The 857-nt window shown below is 30.7% G+C and overlaps 1 protein-coding gene across 1 annotated transcript in view; it reads left to right on the top strand.

The window, feature by feature from the left end:
* Nucleotides 1-548, top strand: part of LOC105160033 (pentatricopeptide repeat-containing protein At1g26460, mitochondrial) — a 5,481-nt gene extending 4,933 nt beyond the window's left edge. The window contains exon 7 of the mRNA XM_011077292.2: nt 46-548. The gene's annotated coding sequence lies outside the window, so the exon portion shown is untranslated. The remainder of the gene's footprint in view (nt 1-45) is intronic.

The raw sequence follows: 857 nt of genomic DNA, 5'->3' as shown, positions 1-857 counted from the left end.
TCGTTAGCTCATTTCTTGAATTGACAAGTCTACTTTTATGTACAGCTGAACGTCTACTGTGCTGTTTGTACTAGGAAGAGAATGATATCTTGATTGTTTGATGAGGGGAACATTAAAGACTGGACTGAGCCATGATGGTTATGAGACAAAGAAATTGATGCCAAACTTTGTTTGGAACAAGAGTGGAGTTGAGTTGCAAGAATTGATATCAAGCAACGTATGTTTGTATGTCTTGATCATAATTAGCAAACAGATGCAGAAACAAAATGTAACTTTGTTAATACTGTTCTTTTGGATATTCAAGAAATGGGAATTGCCAATGACAACCTAATACAAGTCTTGAAAACTCTACGATTGGAAACTGTTGAGGATTGTATGTTTTTGAATGAAAAGAATGGCAAACATTTCAAGAATTTTCAGAAAACTAGTGTATGATTAATAGTTTTGACGTACCAGTTAGTTTTTGGATGCTTATGATTTGACATATTGTGTCAATATTTGATCAGTTTCATGTAAAATAAAGGGTGTATTGTTCTACCGTACTGGAAAATCATACTACCATGGCTTGCTATAAAATTTATGTTCGGATCAAATTTGATCACACACTTATTGCATGACAAGTGCAGGAAATTGTTAATTTAGATTAATTTTGGCCACAGCAAATTATTTACATTGCAGTAATTTACCTCTTCTCCTAAGTATCTTCTTCATTTTTTCATTTTATATTTTCTTAGAGTGTAATTTCATTTTCGTCTAAAATTGACAAAAAAATGTAAGTATAAGGCCAAAAAGATTAAAAAAAAAACACACACATTTTATTTTCTTTACTACTCATATATATAATTTTTCTTTCAATT

Source organism: Sesamum indicum, linkage group LG4, assembly GCF_000512975.1.
Source record: "Sesamum indicum cultivar Zhongzhi No. 13 linkage group LG4, S_indicum_v1.0, whole genome shotgun sequence".
In the NCBI taxonomy this organism is placed as follows: Eukaryota; Viridiplantae; Streptophyta; class Magnoliopsida; order Lamiales; family Pedaliaceae; genus Sesamum; species Sesamum indicum.
This window is presented reverse-complemented; position numbering and strand designations above follow the sequence as displayed.